The sequence below is a fragment of the Schistocerca cancellata genome, chromosome 2 (genome assembly GCF_023864275.1).
Source record: "Schistocerca cancellata isolate TAMUIC-IGC-003103 chromosome 2, iqSchCanc2.1, whole genome shotgun sequence".
Lineage (NCBI taxonomy): Eukaryota > Metazoa > Arthropoda > Insecta > Orthoptera > Acrididae > Schistocerca > Schistocerca cancellata.
This window is the reverse complement of record NC_064627.1, coordinates 320,020,263-320,034,668: the sequence shown is the minus strand read 5'-3', so window position 1 is coordinate 320,034,668 and position 14,406 is coordinate 320,020,263.

The following is a 14,406-nucleotide window of genomic DNA, read 5'->3' as shown; positions in this document are numbered from 1 at the left end:
ACAAGAACAAGATGGCAATAGTGATCATGACCAGAGAAATGGTCACCCACTGAACAGACCGTGGCAAAATAAACGTGGTGACATGGTGATAGGTACAAGAACTGATCATGAGCCGAAAATGAGTATAAAGGAAGTTCGCTCTGATTTAACAAAAGATATGTCAATAAACTGAGTGAGGATGGAAGGTGTCTCACCGGGCCAGTCTAAGAGAACAGTAGCAGCTTGTAGTATTCCGTGAATTTAATTAGATACAACGATGAAGTAAGCGTGTGGGATGAGTTGTGACAGGAGCACACCGAATTTGATGAATAGTAGGAATGTGAAGTGCAGTCTGCAACTAAAACCACTCTCATTGGGATATCTATAATTGTAATTCTCGACACAGGTGCACAGCTGAGTGCTGTATCTGAAAGGTCTGTTTAGGCGAATATGTGATCAACAAGATATACCGACATTCCCAGTGAGTGGATGCAATGTTACGGAAGCAGTTAGCCCCAAATCAAAAGCCATGAAAAATCAAGCTCTGTTGCAGATCAAATTAGAGGAAATTGTGGTATCACATATGTTTCTCATTATGGAAGGTCTGACAACTGAATGCATAATTGGTATTGACTTTCTGAGCGAGAGCGATACAGTGATTGACCTCTCCGCTGGCAGACTGTGTGTTAATTTAGATTACTGCAGTAACAGGCCATGGCAGATTCTTCCACAGAGTTGAGACAAGATTGGTCAGAGAGCTCGCATATCGTAGTCCACCAGCTAATGATTACAAGAGCAAAAATACAAGTGAACAAATCTGATTCTCTCCATGGTTCACAACGAACAAAATTAGAACGATAATTGAAATATTACGACATCATTTTTCAGAAATGGCCCAATATTATCCACAGATATGTGTAAACTTGACTAACATTCCCATGAGATGTACTGTTATGCTTCCTACATCATTCCTTGGGCCAAGCGTCCAGCAGTTACAAAGAAGATCAGAAAAGTTACTCTCTGGAGAATAACTGAATATTCTAAGAGTTCTCAGAGCAGTCCATTACTTGCTCTATCTAAACCAGGGGATGACGGAAGAATAATAAAAAAGTTCTAGTTCAGGTCAGAGTTCTGTTGGAAGAAAAGGAAGAAAAAATTCGGAGCTCTCACCAAGTGAAATAACTGTCGAGTATTGGTTTAAGACTATTATACCGACAGTGACCTCTGACTAGAGAATATTCTTCGATTACTCATACGGCGTAGGATGAACTGATAGCCATTTCTAAGCCTAGGAAGTCATTTTCAGTTTGCTCCGAGTTGGTGAGTTCATTCGACGAAAACTGCTCACTGCAGCATCTACATATTAAAAGATAATAATAATTATAATGCTTTTTTGTTACCTAGACTTAAAGTAATTCAATTAAATATGGATAATTTAGAAATATTTGGGTAACTGGTAACTTGAAATATAAGTCAAATTCAAAACGTGTTATTTTTTACATGTAGATCTGGTACTACAGCAATCATGTAGTCTGTGAGGTTAAACAGTCGCATCAGTGTACCGTACCTATCGGCCCTGCACTACTTCAGTCACTGGGTCACGTAAAGCCGCAATATAAAGAATATTCTATAATAGAAAAAGCAGTCGTGAACAGCGAGTAATATTCAGGTCACTTAAGAGAAATGCATATAAGACATCCCTGAATGTTGTACATCACTCTCATATAAACATAGGCGTATAACGTGTAATTCATGAGAGCAGTCAGAATTATGTCCTGCTCATACCAATGCCAATACGAGAAAAGCGCTAACAGAAGGCTAAAAATGCTAATGGAGCAATAGACAAATGGTACACAAGGTTCGATTAAGTATGACATATAGAAGGTACTAGCAGTGTCCGTGCTGCAAAGGTTAATTATCGAATAGTGTAGTAACTAACGTAATTTTGAGCTCCACGCTGGCAATAAAAATGCAATAACATGGAGGTGTGCCACACACTGGTGCTAAAAGATTGCAAATTCAAAAGGGATATCGAAATTGTTAAAATTACGAGTAATTGTCGTTATTATCGTTCAAACCAAAAATTACCTCTAAAGGAGACACGCAATCAGCTTCGTATTGACTGAGAAGTCAAATAAAAGTTCTCAGAAAAAGTAATTTATTAAACCAATCAGTGGAAACAACCTTAACAGACGGTCTCATGGTCGCTTTGACTTGGCAGACATGGCACGGATGAGATACCTAAGAATCGGAGATATGTCTGATCAGCCTTCGGCAACTGGGGTCATGATGGCTACAGCTGATGGAAGTTGATCTTCAGAAGCGTGTAACTGAGGCAGTGACTTCCCCTTGCATCTCTCAAGTGGCACGTGTTGTTGACGGTGGCTGGCTGTGAACGGCCTTTCCTCTTTTGTGTAAGTGTCGGAGGATTAAGACGGCTGTCTTCTGGTGTTCGATATGAAGTCTATGTCTCCATCACAGGTAGCTTACTAACAGCGGTTCACTTTCCGACCGAAACTTGAGTGACTGTACAACACAGGCGGCACTCAATAAATCGGCGTTGGGAATTTAAGTGCAAAAGCAGCTTGAAGGTGGGCAATGGAAGACTAGCTTCAGAAAAAAAGGCACAAAATAACGTGACACGAGCCTGCAACTGTAACTGAAATCCAGCAATCACTGGAAAGAGAGTTACAATGACACGGAGGAAGTTGAATCTGGGAATAATCATAGTGTCGGCGCACGGTCAGAGAGACAAGCAGCACGTGACATCGGAGCCATTACCGAGATCGGAATGTCAGTCAGAAGCTCCAGAAGCTAACGGGACGAGTCTCAGAAGTCAAGAGCCCAAGACAAAAAACGGTTCAAGTAGCTCTGAGCACTATGGGACTTAAAATTTGAGGTCATCAGTCCCCTAGAACTTAGAACTACTTAAACCTAACTAACGTAAGTATTTCACACACATCCATGCCCGAGGCAGGATTCGAACCTGCGACCGTAGCGGTCGCGCGGTTCCAGACTGAAGCGCCTAGAAACTCTTGGCCACATCGGCCGGCAATCGCTTGTGTTAAATAGGGAATGTTGAATTATAACCACCCGGTATATGCAACAGATTATTCATCTACAGTTTCAGACGTGCCAGCACACTAATGCAACTACGACACGGCGCTTATTGTGAGTCAAAATTTGGAGAGATGCCCTGTCTGCTGATATGTGTCATTTTTCTGTGTGTCTTATGGTTTTTAAGCAGTCGTCTTCCGAAACCACGGAGGTATAAGGGACGATCCAAAAGTCTCCGACATAGAGTACTGCTGCAGCGGATATGCAATGTAGCTAGACTCCGGTGCGGTTATTAGTGTGCAACGGGCATCATTTGCAGATATTTCTATTGCTGGCTGAGGACAGTCTATTGAGCAAGATATATTTCCCCTTCTTGGGCGGGCTGGCAGCGGGAAATTGTCGGTATTCAGCCACTGCACTGTATAATTTACAAGTGTAGCAAGAAAAATGTACGAAGTTTAAATTGGTGATGTTTGTAGCACGTAAATAATGAAACGCTGCAGATTCCCTTCACTATGAGGTAACTGTGGGTGGGACTGGGATGTCGGAAGTATTGGAGAATAAAAAGATAAGGAGATTTGAGCAAGATTATATCAGCATTTACATCGTTTGCTGATTAATAGTTATAGCTATTAGGAGTAGTACGTTTTTAGGTTGGTTAGTACCTCTAGATACACGTAGAAAGAGCAAGCCACTAATGCTGCATTGACGGACAAAAATCGCAACAACAAAAAGGAGTTGAGGGAAACAAGCGGAAATTTTCCAATTTCGCTCCAGTCGTATAAGAGTGGCGGTAGTAGTGACTCTATGAGGATGCAAATCAGGTTTGCTTTAAATACACGCTGCAACGGACGTGAGCATTAGTTACGATTGAGGTTGGACGTGATGAGCTGACGTTAAGTAAGAATGCGTTTAAGGTCACAAGACGTCATTATCAACAACTCACTCAGTTTGAACGATGTCGTGTAACATGGGTACTAGAAGCTGAATGTTCCCTATGCGATACTGCCGACAAACTTGGCAGGAATGTAGCGAGTGTACGTGGCTGCTGGCAGCGGTGGTCGCGACAATCTGCGGTCGCAAGGAGTTCGGGCTCCGGACGGCCACTTGGCGGTACTGACAAGGAAAACCACCCAGTGCACTCTCCTCAGATTTAGTTTTTTTTTAACTATGGGACTTAACATCTATGGTCATCAGTCCCCTTGAACTTAGAACTACTTAAACCTAACTAACCTAAGGACAGCACACAACACCGAGTCATCACGAGGCAGGGAAAATCCCTGACCCCGCCGGGAATCGAACCCGGGAACCCGGGCGCGGGAAGTGAGAACGCTACCGCACGATCACGAGCTGCGGACTCAGATTTAGTAGTAAGAGCCCAGGAAAAACTAAACACATATCAAACATGAAAAAAGGAAGAAAGAAAAGCAAAATAGAAACAGTGAATGGTCCAAGATTAACATGTGCAACGTTATGCGAAAACCACAAGCGACGGGTCTTGATTAAGCGGTTACGGTGTTGGAATGCGAAGCGGGCGAGCCGCGCTCAAAACGCTCTTGCGCCTTTTTTAAAATTTTGTTTTTTTTTCGCTGTTCACTGTATTCAAATTTGTGTCTGTGTCGTGGTGTAACATCCGTTTGCAACAGCGAGGTGTAAGGAACGGACCTATAATGAAAGTTGATTCTGCACAATTCTAATAGAGTATTAGCAGCCGAAAGGAAGAGGATTGGGAAAGCGATAGGTCAACCGATGACAAGGCGACAAGTCAACCCAACCCTTGACCGGAAAACACGTTTGGTGTGTCATACACGGCATTAGTGGCAGTGTCATATGATAAGACCTAATACGTGCGTCGGGCGAGTGAGTGAGAAAGGCATCCTTGCCAGATTTAGGTGTTCGTATGAATGGTGAATATGATCACCCCAAAGGGAATGATGAAAACATAATAGTTTGTCACATAAGCCTTAACAAATGAATGCAACAGTTTCACAATCATGCAGTTTCTCTGTGTTGTGTTAAAACATATGTGTTTTTGAAGCTGCGTTGCGTTTTGAAAACTTTGACTCTTGAATTCCTTTGTTGCAACATAGTTCACACTCGTTTATTTGTTGTTTTCACTAGTGTGAGACGTGTATGTGGTATCTCGCCTGCACTCACTATTCGTCACGTTTACTTGCGACGGTTATGTATTTTTGCCACACGTCTTATATTCTACAACCAGTGTATAGTATGACAACTGCCAAGGATATAGAAAGAGACCAAACATTTCAATGACCGGACGGACAGTTCATAAAGTTGTGAAAAAAAATGGTACGAGGAGGTTTAGAACCAACACCGTGACTGCTTAATCACAAAACCATGGCTCTGCGTTACTATTGTTAAGCTTGGACAGTTGTTCCTATTTTGCTTTTCTTTTTCCACAGTTCAGTACAACTTCTTCCTGTTTTCATGCTTGATCTGTGGTCAGTTTTGGACGGCCTGTCCACTGGGCCATCTTACTACTAAATCTGAGGGTGATGCAATGAGGAGGAACTCTTGTGAGAGGGAAGACCATGGTGTTCGGCGTATGGCTCTGACGGTTCGTACTACATCTGCAGCAGCAGTCTGAGCAGCAGTTGGCACCACTGTGACACAACATCGGTTTCTTCAACGACAGCTCCAAGTGCGACGTCCTGTAGCGTGCATTCCACTGACCACAGACCCCACCATTTGCGACTTCAGTGGCTTCAAGCTAGAGCTCATTGGAGCTCGGAGTGCAGGTCTATTGAGTTTTCTCATGAAAGCTGGTTCTGCCTCGGTGCTAGTGGCGGCCCTGTATTGGTTAGGAGGAGGCCAGGTGAGTCTGTTGGCGGCCTAGACACACTGGACCTACACCTGGAGTGGAGATTTTGTATGACAGCAGGGGCACTCTAGTGATTACCCCACGCACCCACGCTGCAAATTTGCACATCAGTCTGGTGATCGGATCCACTGTGCTGCCATTCATTAACTGCCTTCCAGGGGGTGTTTTCCAGCAGGATAAAGCTCGCCCGCAGATCGCTGTTGTAACGCAACATGAACTACAGATTATTGTCTTTGCCTGCTCGATTGCCAAACCTGTCTCCAATCGAAAACATGGGATATCGTCGGGCCATAAAGCGAACGTCATCCATAAACAAAATTAAACGTCCCTGTATTGATCGACGAAGTGCAACAGACATCGAACTCCATCCCACAAACTGACATCCGGCCTCTGTAATACAAAATGTCCGGCCGTTGTGGCCGAGCGGTTCTAGGCGCTTCAGTCCGGAACCGTGCTGCTGCTACGGTCGCAGGTTCGAATCCTGCCTCCGGATGTGTGTGCTGTCCTTAGGTTCGTTAGGTTTAAGTAGTTCTAAGTCTAGGGGACTGATGACCTCAGATGTTGAGTCCCGTAGTACTCAGAGCCATTTGAACCATTTAAAACAAAATGCGTGCACGTTTGCGTGCTTGCAATCAACATTCTGACGGTTGGACTAGTTGTTAATGTACCAGCACTTCAAATTTGCATTGGTTTATCTCGCACTTTCATTAACCAGTGATCTTTCAATGTTAATCACTGAAGTATATTACATTAGCAAATGTATTTCCGAAATTTCATTACTCTTAAGTTGCGTATTTTTGCTGTTGTGATTTTTTTCAGTGTGTGTAGTTTTCCCTGGGTGACAGGTTCGTTGTTGAAATGTGGGCGTATGGACGCAAAACGGTTACTCTATACTGACGGGGTTAAGCAGAGTATTGGTGCAGTTACTACCGCGCAGAAAACATCAGCTACTAAATTATGTGACGTGTTTGTGGGATTACTGTTAGACACAGCGTAAAAACAACCAACACACTGATGTGCGCACATATTAAGGTACCACACACAAAAACATTTGCACCTACACCCGTTACATCGTGTATAAGCATCGTGATGTAGGCAAGGGGTTGGCGTGGCATTCGTGTGTTACCGGTGTGCGTGCGGTAAGTGCTGTTGTTATTACCAAATGCATCAAAAATGGACCAACATGCTATTATACTTCTCTTTGCTGACGAAGAACAAAGACTGGCAGACATCTATAGGAGAACGAGGTATCTGTATGGAGCTGCTTGTTCATCGAAAACCATCGTGAAACGTCCTGGAAAACTGAAACAAGAAATACTGTTGTTTCATGATAAAGCGCGTTCCAATATCACAAACGCCCTAACTTAGAAGTTACGTCAACCAAAGTGGGAGATACTCGAGCACCCGTCCTATGTTCCTGATCTCTCCCCATGCTATTATCACTTCTTGGGTCTCTTAAAAAAGGCCCTGAAGATTCGAGGATTCCTGTCGAATGAGAATGTGCAGCAGGCATTTACGGACTTCTTCACGCAGCAGGACACAATATTTTACCAAACAATTATCTTCAACTTGTTGAGTTGGTGGGGTGATTGTGTTAACGCTTGCGGTGATTTTGCCTGATTGGCATACCGATTCTGTACAGTACTGCCTTCGAACGGAAACTATTTGATCGTTCCTTACACTTAGGAACAGTCCTGTTAATGCTTGACTATTGCGACTCTAGAATGGACGAATACTCATTAATTTATATTCATAAATGAGACATATTCTTCCTCTGTGCCTTTGCTAACGCCTAGTAGTTTATAGGTTCCGCTAATATACCTTCGTTTTACTTGATCTTATTGTTAGAATTTTTCAAGTTCTTTATTGTTTGTCTTTTTTGTGTACTGCAGCTTTCATTTGGAGTAACTGACACTTAAATCGTGTCTACACTTTCTTCACTAGAAAAGTTTCAAATGGAATTGCTGTCTCACAAATCAAAGTTTAAATTTTCCTACATTGGTAACTACGTCTGTCTCTTCTTTTCACACGCAATAATCTTTTGTTGACGCGGTTTTTGAATAATTTATATTGCGACTTAAGTCATTTTAAAATATATGGACTCTTACCATTCGCCGTGAGCATATGGGTGCTGTGTTTATTATATCTCCTTCGTTCTATCGTAAACTTTTTTGCAGTTATGATTATACTTTGTAAAGCAGCTGCAGACTCTAGAGAGAGCTTTTTGAACCTATACAATCATAAGTATTGCACTCTATTACTGGTTTAGGTTGTCACAGCAACAATCTTCCGAGGATATTAATGCCACGTCAGAATATAAACAAATTAATGAATGTTGATTTTCAGATCTTCCACTACCATATTAGCAAGTCTATTCAGTAAGGATATCGCACGGCATTCTATGTTTGGCGTGCACGTTTGATGTGAAGATGATTTGGTAAAGCTACTAAACGCGGCAATTGCCAAACAAAAATAATAAAGATTCTGTTGAGACACAAGTAATGACTATGTTCTTTTAGACATACTGTTCTTTTATATAAAAAAGATCATTATTTGTGACATAGTTCCTGAAAATTTACAAGGGAATATGAATGTAAGATTGTTACAATTTTACAAGGCGATCGATTTCAATCATTATAAGCAGTCCTCTTTAGCCCATATATTAACTACCGCACTGATACGGCGGAACTGTCTGTGATGAATTGCTCGGTAACTGTTCTACCTGGAGATCGTTACATAGAGTGGTTTAAGCTGGTTGTTTTGTAATAACAGTAGCGACAGATACTTTCTAAAAACTTTCGTGCATAACAATTACGTCGCGTACTACTTACTTTAACTATGTTCAGTTTCATTAAAGGGTATAAGGTGCTTTCAAAAAATAGCGCAAATTTGTTTTAATCCGGCTGTTCCCTTTTTATCTGCTTAAACATATCTGAAAACTATTTGTGGAGTGATAGCATTATCGGATATTTGGTTTGTTGCCAGCTGTCAAAACTATTAAATGTGGGCTCGTAGTAGTGGCGATGATTTATTTTGTGCAACAGTCGGTGGAGAATTTTAATTAAATTTTGTTATAAGATCGGAATAAAGTGCAGTATAGCTTTTGAACCGTTAAATATTACTTTAGGGGAATCTGTCATGTGTACCATAAGGATTTATGAATTATATAAGCGTTTCGTAGAAGGCCGTGAAGATGATGAAGACAATGAAAGTCCTAGAGGACACAGCACACCATCAGCCAATGAAAAACTGAAAGAAATGATTATGAACGATAGGCAAATCACAATCAGTGAGGTCGCTGATGATATTGGCAAATCAACTGACGCATGCCATGGCACTTTTTTTATGTTGTGGGTATGAAACATGTGAAATTAAAATGTGTTCCAAAACAGTTCCATTTCGAAAACTGCGAATGGAGTCGTAAGTTGAATTAAACAACGAAATGCATCATAACTGATGAATCATGGATTTATAGATATGACGTCAAAACTAAGGCTTAATTGACCTAGTGCGAGGACCGAAAAAACCTCGACAACAGCAGTCAAATATAAACCTTATGCTACGGTGTTCTTTGATTTTAACAGCATAGTGAGTACCAAAAATTCTTGCCACAAGGTTATTGTTACAAGTTCAACATCGTCTGCGGAAGCAGTCTTAAAAATTCATGTCTTTTGCAAACAAGATAATGCACATGTTCACAATTCGTTACTTAGGCGTGAATTTTCGACCTAAAAGTACAGTAATGATGCCCTGTCCTGATATTTGTCATACGTGGCCACACGTGACATTTTTCTGTTTCCAAAATAGGGAAAACACTAAAAGGGCGCGTTCGCAAAGCATAGATGAGACCAAAAGGTTCTGCCGAAGATCAAGTTCCAAAAGTATTTTGGGGATTCGAAAAAGCGCTGGCATATTTTGAAGGGGATAACATTGATGTGGACGAATATGTAAAATTATTTCCAAAAATCCCTAATACCCGTTTCCTTTCTGAACACAGCCCATATGTGAGAGTTTAATGTGAGGCACCCTTAGATAGGGGCGTTACGAATCAGCTCGATGGCTCTCTTGGCATTGTTCAGGAGAAATAACCAATGTGTCAGCTCCCGGTTTCACGCTTTTTTCTCGTCTTCAAAAAGTTAAACACAACAGTACACTTCACACACGATTTTAACTATCACCTATGCTAAACACTCAAACTTAAAATACACTAACAGCCACACTTTACAAAAATAATGCGTTAGTATGCACTTAGACGAAAATACACTGTTTGACAAAGTAAACGAAGCACCCAGAAGACATGGTCGGATATCAGTGTAACTTCGTACACGTACACACCATCGAAGGGTGTTTAAATACTGTACTGCAGGACGTATATTGTTAACAAGAGCGACGCAATGTTACTTAGAAATGAACAGGAACTGTAGTGACTACAGCCGTTGTTGTTGTTGTTGTTGTGGTTCTTAGTCCGAAGACTGGTTTGCTGCACCTCTCCCTGATACTCCATCTTGTACAAGCCTCTTCATTTTCGAATAATTTTATCCCCACACTTCCCTACAGTACCAAATGGGCGATCCTTTCATGTTTCAGAAGATATCCTATCAACCGATCCCTTCTTCTACTCAGGGTGCGTCACAAATTTCCTTCCACCACAGTTCTATTCAGAACCTGCTCATTATTTAGCGATACAATCATCTAATCTTCATCATTCTTATGCAGCAAAACATTTCGAAATTTTTTTGTCTTAACTGCTCATCGCCCACATTTCACTTCCATACATAGCTACACGCAGACAAATACGTCCAGAAAAGACTTCCTAACACTTAACTCTATATTCGATATTAACAAATTTCTTTTCTTCGGACACGCCTTTCTGGCAATTATAGTCTACATTTTATATCCATTCCACTTCGCCCATCATCAGTTACTTTGCTGCCCAAATAGCAAAACTCATCTTCTTTAAGTGTCCCTTTTCCTAATCTAACGCCCGCAACATCACCGATATAATTTGACTACATTCTATTATTCTTGTTTTTATTTTGTTGGCACTCATCTTATATCCTCCTCTGAAGCCCCTGTCCATTCCGTTCAACTGTTATTCCAAGTCATTTGCTGTTTCTGACAGAATTACGATGTTGCAAACCTCATAGTTTTTATTTCTTCTACCTGGACTTTAATTCCTACTCCAAATTATTGCTTGGTTGCCCTTTATTGCTTTCCCAATGCACAGACTGAATAACGCCGGTGGTGGGCTATAACCCTATCTCACTCCCTTCTCAACTACTGATTCCATTTCATGTCCTTCGAATCTTATAACTGGCGTCTGGTCTCTGTACAAGTTGTAAATAGCTGTTTGCTCCCTGTATCGAAATAGACGACAGAGGGATAGAGAAACAATTAAAATCGGTCAAAAGAGGAAAGGCCGCTGGATCTGATAGGATACCAGTTCGATTTTACACAAAGTACGCGAAGGAACTTGCCCCCCTTCTTGCAGCGGTGTACCGTAGGTCTCTAGAAGAGCGTAGCGTTCCAAAGGATTGGAAAAGGGCACAGGTTCATCCCCGTTTTCAAGAAGGGACGTCGAACAGATGTGCAGAACTATAGACCTATATCTCTAACGTCGATCAGTTGCAGAATTTTGGAACACGTATTGTGTTCGAGTATAATGACTTTTCTGGAGACTAGAAATCTACTCTGTAGGAATCAGCATGGGTTTCGAAAAAGACGGTCATGTGAAACCCAGCTCGCACTACTCGTCCACGATACTCAGAGGGCCATAGACACGGGTTCACAGATAGATGCCGTGTTTCTTGACTTACGCAAGGCGTTCGATACAGTTCCCCACAGTCGTTTAATGAACAAAGTAAGAGCATATGGACTATCACACCAATTGTGTGATTGGATTGAGGAGTTCCTAGATAACAGGACGCAGCATGTTATTCTCAATGGAGAGAAGTCTTCTGAAGTCAGAGTGATTTCAGGTGTGCCGCAGGGGAGTGTCATAGGATCGTTGCTATTCACAATATACATAAATGACCTGGTGGATGACATCGGAAGTTCACTGCGGCTTTTTGCAGATGATGCTGTGGTGTACCGAGAGGTTGTAAAAATGGAAAATTGTACTGAAATGCAGGAGGATCTGCAGCGAATTGACGCATGGTGCAGGGAATGGCAATTGAATCTCAATGTAGACAAGTGTAATGTGCTGTGAATATACAGAAAGATAGATCCTTTATCATTTAGCTACAAAATAGCAGGTCAGCAACTTGAAGCAGTTAATACCATAAATTATCTGGGAGTACGCATAAGGAGTGATTTAAAATGGAATGATCATATAATGTTGATCGTCGGAAAAGCAGATGCCAGACTGAGATTCATTGGAAGAATCCTAAGGAAATGCAATCCGAAAACAAAGGAAGTAGGTTACAGTACGCTTGTTCGCCCACTGCTTGAATACTGCTCAGCAGTGTGGGATCCGTACCAGATAGGGTTGATAGAAGAGATAGAGAAGATCCAACGGAGAGCAGCGCGCTTCGTTACAGGATCATTTAGTAATCGCGAAAGCGTTACGGAGATGATAGATAAACTCCAGTGGAAGACTCTGCAGGAGAGACGCTCAGTAGCTCGGTACGGGCTTTTATTGAAGTTTCGAGAACATACCTTCACCGAAGAGTCAAGCAGTATATTGCTCCCTCCTACGTATATCTCGCGAAGAGACCATGAGGATAAAATCAGAGAGATTAGAGCCCACACAGAGGCATACCGACAATCCTTCTTTCCACGAACAATACGAGACTGGAATAGAAGGGAGAACCGATAAAGGTACTGAAGGTACCCTCCGCCACACACCGTCAGGTGGCTTGCGGAGTATGGATGTAGATGTAGATTTTATCCCTACTACCTTCAGAATTTCAAAGAGAGTATTCTAGTCAACATTGTCAAAAGCTTTCTCTAGTCTACAAATGCTATAAACTGAGGCCTATATTAAGTAGGAGACAGCAGCGGGCAGACAAAGTCAGACAGTGAATCGTGGTTATCGCATGACAGATACGTTCTGGTCCAGAAGCTAGCTGTAAGTAGTTTCGATTGCGGCCGAAAGGTGTCAGCTTCTTACCTACTAAGGAATTATAAAGTAGTTAAAACATATATTGGAAAAAAGCTGTACTTATTGTGATTACTGCAATTGGCATTAATTATTATTAATTTGTTTATTGATGCGAATGATGGTGTAAATGGAAAGGAAGATCTTAAATGAACATTGTTATGTCTATTACCTGCACGCACGTTTGCGTGAGAACTGTGACTGCGCAGATATACTGAATTTTACACCCAGGGGAATGGCAGTTTATGGGCCTGGGAAAGCAAGAAACATTTTACGCTAATTCTATTATTTAAAGATGGAGTTACATTGATATTTGTGGAGTTGTGAGGATATAAGGAGTTCTGAGTAAATGTGATAATTTTGCAGAGTAATGATTAAAAGTTGACCATGGAGTGTCGCAAAGTGAATGCGAGCTTGTGGGAAAAACGAATACATGAAATTCCGGTTTTAATATGTATAGTGTGACTTTTGAATAACCAAAATCCGTGTGGCAAGTTATACAGGCAGTGACCGTAAACTGAACAATCGTAGTGGTCCAATCGTGTAATATTTGAGTGAGAATTCTGTCACAGATAATCCGTTTGGTAATCCTGTTGGTAATTGGTTCGGTTAATTGCCATAAGCTGGCTATTACGAGTGACTGTGATTACGTGTGAATGCTGAAACTAGAACTTGAGATTAGCACGGGCTTGGCAGCGGTTTTTGTATCAAACAAGAGCCAATATATCTAAATTTTCACTCACAAACTACCCTCAGTCGCTCAGTTAACCTGATACTGAAAACATTTATTGCACCGGTGTGTTCATATAATGCTTCTGGATCTACTTCGGGTCTTCCAGGAGAGGCACATCATCCGTTTTTAACAGGGAAGGCGTGTGGACTGAACTGCAGAGAAGAAGTCACCGCAAGCTGAGTGAATGATATTACTGTCGGACGAGCACAGCACTAACCGCGACTTCGCAAATCGTAGTTTTGCCTTTTCTTAACCTATCTCGTCAAAGAAGTTGTTGGATCAGTAGTGCCTAGTGAGTTCCTACATCTCTCCGGAATCCAAACTGATCCTTCGTGAGGTCGGCTTCCACCAGTTGCTCCATTCTTCTGTAAAGATTTCGTGTTAGTATTTTGCAGCCATGACTTATTAAACTCGTCAATATTTATACCTGTCGGCACCGGCTTTCTTTGTAATTGGAATTATTATATTATTCATGAAGTCTGAAGGATCTCGCCTGCCTCATTTCTCTTGCATAACTGATGGAAGAGGCATGGCTGACTCTCCCAAGTCTATCACTAGTTTTGACGTAATGTCCTTTACTCCCGGGATATTGTTTCGACTTAGATCTTTCAGTGATCCATCAAATTATTTTCGCAGTGTTGTATCTCTCTTCTGATCTTCATCTACATTCTCTTCCATTTCTATAATGTTGCCCTC